Source organism: Mytilus trossulus, chromosome 13, assembly GCF_036588685.1.
Source record: "Mytilus trossulus isolate FHL-02 chromosome 13, PNRI_Mtr1.1.1.hap1, whole genome shotgun sequence".
NCBI lineage: Eukaryota > Metazoa > Mollusca > Bivalvia > Mytilida > Mytilidae > Mytilus > Mytilus trossulus.
In genome coordinates this window covers 19,049,745-19,058,873 of record NC_086385.1, presented here as the reverse complement: position 1 = coordinate 19,058,873, position 9,129 = coordinate 19,049,745, and positions in this window count along the sequence as shown.

The window sequence follows — 9,129 nt, the reverse complement described above, 5'->3', positions numbered from 1 at the left end:
AGTACAAAATACAGCTATTTTGTATATCTAATAAAGGTTCGTTTTTCCAGTCTGTATCACCTACCCTGTATTGCATACCCCGTATCGCATGGCTAAACCCGTATCGCATACCCCGTATCGCATGGTAAAACCCGTATCGCATACCTTTTTTTTTAATTTTTTTTTTTACATTTTTAATACATGAAGTCAGTCTTTTTGTTTTTTTTGGGCTTAAGAAAAAAATTCCTCAAAATAGGTAATTTTTCGAATGACGTCATTGTTTGGTATGTAACGTCTTTGAAGTTTTCATATTGTATGTGACGTCAAGTTTTCACAACATATTTTTTGGCACACTAAATGTAACTATAAAAAATACAAAACACTCAAATAAATACAATAATTTATAAACAAAATATTTTTAAAACAACAGATTGTAAGGTAACACAGGTGCTTCGTATAAATAATTGAGCAGTTATTTTAAGGCTTTGAAACAAGACAAAAGCAGAACTGAAGGTAACCCAGTGCTATGGATCAGAAAACAGTTTATAAAATATAATACTCTTCTGTTGAAATATATGATAAAGCGTATAATACATGGCAAAATCCGTATCACATGCTGTATCACCTTCGACCAATATCATCCCTCGGGCCTAAGGGCCCTTCGGCTGATATTGATGTCTCGGGATGATACGACATATGATATGGATTTTGCCATGTATTATTCTCTATATATAGATAAGACTGTTGGTTTTCCCATTTGCATGGTCTTACACTAGTAATCTTAAGCCCTTTATTGCTTGTTGTTCGGTGTGAGCCAAGTCTTTGCGTTGAAGGCTTGACATTGACCTATAATTGTTTACTATTATAAATTGTTATTTGGATGGAGAGTTGTCTCGTTGGCCCTCACACCAAATCTTCCTATATCTGAAGACAACATCATAAAACTGTCTAAAATTATAATTGACAAATGAAGACTTTTTGGTAAACTCACCAATATTGTTCGCAAAACTGAACTGCTGGACTTGCTTTCATATGCAGTATCTACTGAATCATGTGAATCAGAAGAATTAGTTCTCAATTCTAAAATTTCTTCTCCCATTTTCTAAAAAAACAAAGTTATCACTGCAATAAAGAAAGATGATAAGTTTATAGGACATGCATCTTCTGATATTTGATATTCAATTAATCATTTAGCATAAACTCAAAATTGGAGTTAAATGAGTGAGAAAAAAAAAGAGACTAAAACTGAATGGATATTTTTTTTTAAATCAAAGGATATAAACTGAAAGGTTTGCTGATTACCTTTTAATACAGGATGGTTTAGATTTTAATTTAAACCACCATCTACTGAAATTGCATATATACTCAAGCAGTACTTTTTGCAAAGTTTTACTTAATATATTTCATTAAGAACAGTTATAAGAGTTGCAGTATATATCAATATTCAATAATAACCATACATTGTTTCGAAACAAACTATTATTTGTACTCATCTGGAAACAGGTAGAAATGCTCATCATAGCCTCGCTTTTTTCCAGTTTCCATTTTTTTTTTATGTAAATGGTACAGAAAAATAAGCATTATGTAATCACACTTTCACACAATATCACAACCTGAATACTGCTGTATAATGTTCCTTCATCCAAGCATATCTGGGATGTGTAGGATGAAGGTCACTCTTAGAATATGAGCCTAAGGCTCAAAAGTAATGAATTAGCTCAACTTCTCTATGTGGGGTGAAGCTTACATGTTATATCTCTGTTTTAAGAAACAAACTATAACCACCAGACCATAGCTGGCCAGTGACCTTGACCCTAGTATATAAGCACCTGTTCCATAATAACTTGTCATAATTTAAAGCAAGTTTGTGTTGACCAAATATAAAACCGATTGGAAAAGGGTGGGTCTTACTGATAATCCCTAGGGTGGGAATTAATTACTTTCGAGCCTCAGTCTCATATTCTAAGAATGACCTTCATCCTGCACATCCAAGATATGCTTGGATGAAGGAACATTCTTATTCATATTTCGCCTTCGGTCTCAAGTAATGAATTAGCTTGTTTAAAGTGTAGACACAAACTAAAAACATTTTTTATATAAATGCCAACATTTAATAAAGCATAGAAATCACAAGATCATCCAGTAACTACAACTGAAGAAAAGTGTTTTAGTACTGATATTATTCACTTTCCTGTTATAGAACTTATAAAAAGTTTTACCATATGTCAAGACTAAGCTGTTGCCATAATGCCTTTAATAGAACATCCTGAAGCTAAATGCACTTATGAAGAGGTTCCTCTAAATGAGTCAACCTTAAAACCTCGGCTAAAATTAGAACTCTCTCTAACTATCTAAACTTTACGAAAAGACTTAGATGAATTCTCTCACATATTTTGTATACAAAACTTAGATAAATCATTGTCTTAACAACACAAAGTTTTGGTTTATCAAAACCCTTGATTACCTCATTAGGTAGACTAACTAATAGATCTAGTATTTTTCAAAAACTCATGTATATGAAAAAATAAAGTGCCATGTCTCTGAATGAAAGACATAGAATGTAAATCTACAGCTGATAAAGATTGTACTTTGGCAGCTGTAGTCAAGGCAAATATAGACGCAAGTATAAAAGATAGTCTTCAATGTTAAATCCTCTAATGAATATAAAGAACTTAAAAAAGATAGCACTTAATTCATCTCCACAGTGAAAGAGTATCTAACTCTTCAATTGTAGATTCAGGTTTAAGCAACCTTTCACATATACATGTAGTAAACAAACAAATTTAGTTACATCTACTTCTTTCAGGATCAAGTCTCATGTTTCAACATAGAACAAGTAAAAATCACATTAAACATGCTGAATATGAAAAGCTTGTGTTTTACCAAAAAATTCAATAATCAATTAAAAACCAATTGTTCAGAGACCAATTGAAGGTCTTTCCATCAAAACAATGTATTTTGATATGAAAAGTTGTGAAACTAAGTTTAAAATGTCATTTCAATCGTCAAATGATAGCTCCTAGTAAGCTGATTCCAAAAATATATTGTTTCCATACATTTTTTTTAAATAAGGGAGATCATGTGTTACTTCCGGTTTGAAAAATGTTACTTCCGATTATATTTGAAGATTTACTTGACACTGATTCCAAAAATATCTGGTTCTTTATACTTTTATATTAATAAAGTACAAAAAATAGCTACTTCCGGTTTACAAAAAGTCACTTCCGGTTGTTTTTTTCAAGGTTAAATGGTTTGATACCTTTTTCTAAAAGTTTTATATCTTTATCATGTATACATATAGAATAAAAGCAAAGGTCAAAATCTAGAACGTCAAATTAAGCTATGACCTTGAGATCAATTTCAAGGTCATAAACCAAGGACCTCAAATCAAAAGACCATAGGTTTTAATTATATTTAGTTAATGAGTTATATCACCAAACGCGTATTTTTAAATACAAGAGGGGAGAAAACTCCCTTTTACATTCAACGGACGCTTGCAATCAAAATTTACATCTTACGACATGTCGCAACTAACAATTTAGTAAAAATAATTTGTTGATATCTTATACAGTCTTTGGATATAAGTGAAAAAAAGCCAAATTCAAATATTAGAATATGACCTTGACCTAATTTTCATTTTTTGGGACCAAGGACCTCAAATCAAAAGATCCTAGGTCTCTATCACTTATGGTTTATAAGATAGAAATTCATATCACTTATATCAGATTCATAAGGGGAAATAACTCTCATATGGAGCGGTCATATCGATTCGGTCAAAATAGGACAAATCATGCGAAGGATATAACGAGCAATTTTTTAAAATAAATTTGTAATAATCTTTAATGGTTGCGAAGGAGATGCGATAACAAGGAAAACAGTGTTTGGGGAGATAACTCCTACAAAGAAAAGTATTCGTTTACGCAGGGTAAATTTCAAAAGCGCATAAACTGTTCGATATCATATACCAAATATCTAAGCGACATATTGCGAAACAAATGTTTATCGCAAGAACAAAATTAGGCGGAAGAAAAAAAAAATAATCAGAAGAAAAACAATAGGTCTTTCCACAGAAAAGTGGAAAGACCTAATTACATCCTTTTTAGATGGTGATAAGGAATTGGTTCTCTTTAATTTGAACACACCAAATAATGAAATTTCTAAAAAAAAATATTGATAATGCTTGAACATAGATGCATGGTCTCCAAGATGAAGGGTAAATATATTTTACAAATGATTCTGAAATCTCCTGTTTATATTAAAGTGATTTCTGAATATAATACACACGTTTTTTCCCTACCGCACAATAAACCCTTCAGGTGTTGGTTCACTTATATTTTTTGCAATATACAGTTAAATTAAGTCTCTTCCTGACGAATAGGCATTCTTCAGTATGCAACATTGTTACTAATTTTTATGCTTAGCTGTTTAACTGGCAAATAAATTAAAATTGGTCTTGGCAAAGAAAACCAACTCTGAGCAGGCCAAAAAGGAATAATCAAAAGAGCCTTCTGTACTTTATCACTAATAATTTTCTTTATAATTACATTGTATCCCCAACAATGAAAAAGATGGGAAAATATAAGGTCTTAATTCTGACCATGAAAAGTACAAACATCTCTGAAAGGAGCTAGTTGGTCAAAGACAACGAAACACTTATCTACAGATTTGAAAATGAAAACGTGATAACAACCTTCTTTCAATTGCCATCCTGTTGAATCTGTAAATATTTTAGACATGATAAGCATCAAAATTTTCTTTCCAGGAATATAAAGAGCTGTGATAAAAATGTACCTTCTTGAACACCAAGCCCAAATTATGAAATATTTGTAGTAAGCTGTTAAGTGACAAAGAGGTTATACCTCCTATTGCAGAATAAAAGCTACGGTACTGAAATTGTATTTTCTGATTGTATAACTCTCTGTGAATAAAAATTTCTCTGCAAAAGAAAAATATAGCCAACAATTCTATGAAATCTATATGAAATGAGCGCATGTTCTTAAAGAAGCTCTATCTACCAACAGACAAATTTTCTTCAAATTTGGATCCCAAATCCTTCTAATGAGGCATCTGGTCCAATCCAAAAACTTATTTGGATGGGTCTATAAATCAATTTTTAATTTCTGATTTTAAATTGTTAAAAATTTCACCTATTGATGATAATAAACACTGTAACAGCTATACAGTGTTTCAACATTATTTCTCGCCATGTTTCTGCAATGTAACATTCCCACCGTGAGATACTGCATTAAAAGCATGTGCCACAAGACCAATATATGATGCAAATCATCTATAATACAGTTACACAATTCTATTTAAGAAGAATTTCCCAAGGGAGATAATTTTACCATTTCTCATCTGTCAGAAAAAACTTAAATAGCTCAGTATCAATCATGAGACAAAGTAAACAATGTGCTTCCTAGGAATGAGTACCAACTTCTTAAAATTTATTCCGAAGCACAGCTTATCAAGCATTAGCACCACTTCTTCTGTATTCACAATACAACCATCTAAATTCTGATCCATAATAAAAGAATCATTAATGCATAAACTATAGCATGTATATATATACTTCAAGTGACATTATTTCATAAAAATACATAGACAGGTTTTAAAACCTTAGTAGAAACTCTTGATGCAGAAGCCAATCCAAAACAAAGAACATAAATATCATATTAATGTCCTTTCCACATGAATCAGGAAACTGGGATATATGTATAATCATAAATGATACATAAATATACATCTGTCAGATCTATAGATGTTAGCTCTCTCTCTCTCTATATATATATAGATCTAACATTGTTGGGTTGATGTTTAGACGAGTTATATATATATATATATATATATATAATTATCCCTAAAAAGATAAATGGTCCTGCTCCAAATGCTGATTAGCCACAAGCTAAGTTTGTTTGAATTTTTCAAATAGATAACAGGTCTTGAAGACCCATCTTTCATAGGAACTAAGAAAATATAGGAAATAAACTAATTTTCCAATGATTGATCAACCTCTTAAATATCTCCCTTAGCTATCAATTTTTGGACTTCTGAAATTCTTTCATCCATATGAAAGGTGAAATGTATTTTATTCAAAAATGATGAACCTTGTGGTACACCATTAAAAATAATTTTATAACCATTTCTTATTGAATCTAATATCAATAGATCATTAGTAACATTTTCCAAATCATAATATTTAAGTTATCTACTGTATATAGCAACTTGTTGAGAAATGTGACCTCTTTGAGATTCTCTGTTCCCTTTTGGGAAACCTCTCCCTCTCAATGAAGGGAATTGCCTACTAGTATATGCCCTGTTGACCAACAGAGTCACTGCAGTTAAAAAAATGATATTGCCTTTCCCTTAACAGCTGGGAGTAATTTAATTGCTAGACCTGGAACCTCTTCCAAGGAATCTAGAATATGCTTTAGAATCTTTGTATAATTACCAAGTTTACTAAAAACGTAATACTGTGAAAGTACTTCAATTCGTGGGTATCAATTTTCGTGGTTTGAACAAAATTTACATGTTCGTGGGTTTTTAAATTCGTGGATTTTAGTTTTCCAAAAATTTTTTTTTTTAAATTGAAGCCTTCAGAAATGAAGGTTACAAATAGTCTGGATTGAGGAAATTGCAAAGTAAACATTGACCTGTGTAAATCATTGTGATAGCACTAATTAATCCATGATAAAGTGATTAACAGATTAAAGACCAGCAAAGGTGTTAATTGGGCCATAAACATGTCACCTAAAGAAAACAGTAACATAAACAAGTGCTATAAAAATATCTTGAATTGTCAAAAAAATCTTACCAAAATCAAGCTCAGCATGAAACTGTTATTTTCCATATGTACGAGAACTATGAGGATATCAAATGAACACTTTATCATACTAGCATACCAATGCTGAAAATCTGACTTTCATCGATCAAAAATATTTTTATAATAATTTAAAGATCAAAAGTTGTACAGTTTAGGTTATTTAAGATTAAATTGGTATAATCCTGCATGCGGTTGTAGTTCTGTGACTGCTATAAAAGTATTCTCAGATTTGGCGTTATTCAATATATTCTCTAAATCATATCAGTAGTCAAACCTACCAATGGGGATCTTTCCATGGCTTGATTTGAACAATGGTTGTTTTATTTCGTTGGACACTTAAATTCGTGGATAAAGTCATTAACGAAAACCACAAAAATTGGTACCCCACGAACAAAAGTACTTTCACAGTAAATCAACTATCACATCAGAATTACAAATAAGTTTTATCATCTAGATATTTTTGAGCATATCTATGCGTTTAACCAGAAACCCATGGTCAAACAAACAAATAGAATTTTACAATAAAATCCTTGTATTATCAAGAGCTAATGGCTCATTCTTACAACAAAAAATAGCCAACTCAACAATAGGGGTGATCATCCAACCCTTAATAAAGTATCTCTGGGTTTCCTGCATCTTTGAAACCACAGAGTGGGCCTGTCTAGGCAGTGCCATTTCGATCTCTTTATTTATCCTAGACACACTATGATTCTCACAGTTCTCAGGGTGATACAGATAGTATTACTCCTCTATGAACTTGATATTTTCCTGATTTGATAAGTATTATTAACAGTCACAGAAAGTCCAGAAGAAAACTTAGACACAGTTTTCTGCCTTTTTAAACAATTTTGGGATTTTCCAAGCAAAATCATGATTAAACTGTTCAAGAAACAGGATGAGATAATGGACCATTAATCTCACTAAGAGAAGCCTTAAAGGCTTCTGAAAACCATAATGCAGGATCAAAAGACGTATCATATTCATCTCCGGCTGGACTATCATCAGCCATGGCACAAACTCCAAAAGGAAATACATGTACAGTATCATTACAGTAGTTCAGATCAAAATTTAGAACTAAATCTTCATTAAAGTAAGCCTCTAATGGCAAAATTCGAATAAAGCAGCAGGTTTCTCTACAAACTCTGCTTGAGTTGAAGGCAGTGAAACTGTCTCAAACCTCATGATTCATACAGGTTCTTTACTATATCAACAATAATGAGTCAATGCATCAAAATACATGCCTGTCTTAAATCTCAACAGCACTATCTTGAGAAATATTAACAAATCAAGTAGATTTTGAAGCTATACAAGTAGAACTAGATTTTAAAACTTACTTTTGATAGGTTCTGTTGCTTTGTCAATTATTTCCAATTGCAATGCCATTATGATCTTTTATAAAACTACTAGGTTGTATAACTGTTTAAGAAGAGGATTTATTCAAAATACCTCTTATTTTCCTATTAAATTTATCATCTTTAATTTCTAAAACAACACAGAGATGATGAAAATCATAGCCATCACCCTTGTAAGTGTAAACATCATTCTAAACATCTTGCAAAAGCAATACATTTGCATTATCAAATTCAGCCATTGTAATAAAATAATGTGTACCTGTGCAGGTAAAACACGTGTAAATTCTGAAGAGTACTCACGACCTTCATGTGAATAGAAATACTTTTAAATATCTACCTGTTTAACAAACAGGAGTATGAATGTGCTGTACATCGTACTAATGCACAAACTTAATGAATATATATAAATTTGTCATACATCGTAGACAATAAATTTTTTAATTAATTTCCATCGACACTCGTCATACATCGTAGAAAAGAAATTTTTAAATTCATTTCCATCAACAATTGTCATACATCGTAGACAATTGAGGAATTATTATTTCTAATTAACAAAATAACATTAGAACTTGTCGTACATCGTAGACAAGTTAAATGTAACTTTAGTAACTTTCCCCTAAATCTTAGATAAAAATAAAATAACTAAAAAGTATTCAAGTGAAGTGTTTACTTCACACCCTCTAGAAAAATAATGACTAGTTATTATGGAACAGGTGCTTATATACTAGGGTCAAGGTCACTGGCCAGCTATGGTCTGGTGGTTATAGTTTGTTTCTTTAAACAGAGGTATAACATGTAAGCTTCACCCCTCATAGAGAAGTTAAGCTAATTCATTACTTGAAACCGAAGGCGAAATATGAATAAGAATACTTACTTTGGATTCAGCGATATATCAGTTTGACAACTTGCATTGACCATCTCCACTTTATTGTCACTGTCTTTAAAAGCCATAATCCTTTTATTCTGGTTCTGACATGA